We start from the raw sequence: 553 nt of genomic DNA, 5'->3' as shown, positions 1-553 counted from the left end.
CAGCGATACAGGTTTTGGGTAAGCTTTGCTATTCCGGTGGAAATATTTGATCGAACTTGTTATTCAAGAGTATACGGTTTTTTGAATATATTATGCACAAATCAAAACTGAATTAAAAGTGAATTGAAATATTTACAAGCAACTACAAACAGACTTAAATTTGTTAATAATTGGTTGGCTAGCTTCATTAAAAAACAAGATATCAAAATTGTGCAAATATAATAAACACAACGGTTAACAACCCCTAATTCCAATAAATGAACAAAACACAACAATTATTTGTATGTTTTGGAAACCATCACAGAGATGTTTTTATTGTAAACACATAGGCTCTGTGAAAAGATGTGAATATTTTAAATTACATTAAGAATCAAGATAAACATCGTATTTAATATCTGGTAAATTGATATTACACTATTAGCATTTTAATGTGTAATACTAGATATTTTTGGTTTAAAGGTTCTGTTTGTAACAAGGAATTCGATTGGTTAATGCGGATATCAATCAACATGACTGACGGTTTAAGGGTGAATAATTCAGCATGTACGTCTCA

Source organism: Mytilus californianus, unplaced genomic scaffold, assembly GCF_021869535.1.
Source record: "Mytilus californianus isolate M0D057914Y unplaced genomic scaffold, xbMytCali1.0.p SCAF_1, whole genome shotgun sequence".
Lineage (NCBI taxonomy): Eukaryota > Metazoa > Mollusca > Bivalvia > Mytilida > Mytilidae > Mytilus > Mytilus californianus.
The sequence above is the reverse complement of the archived record's forward strand: the minus strand, read 5'-3'. Positions refer to the sequence as shown.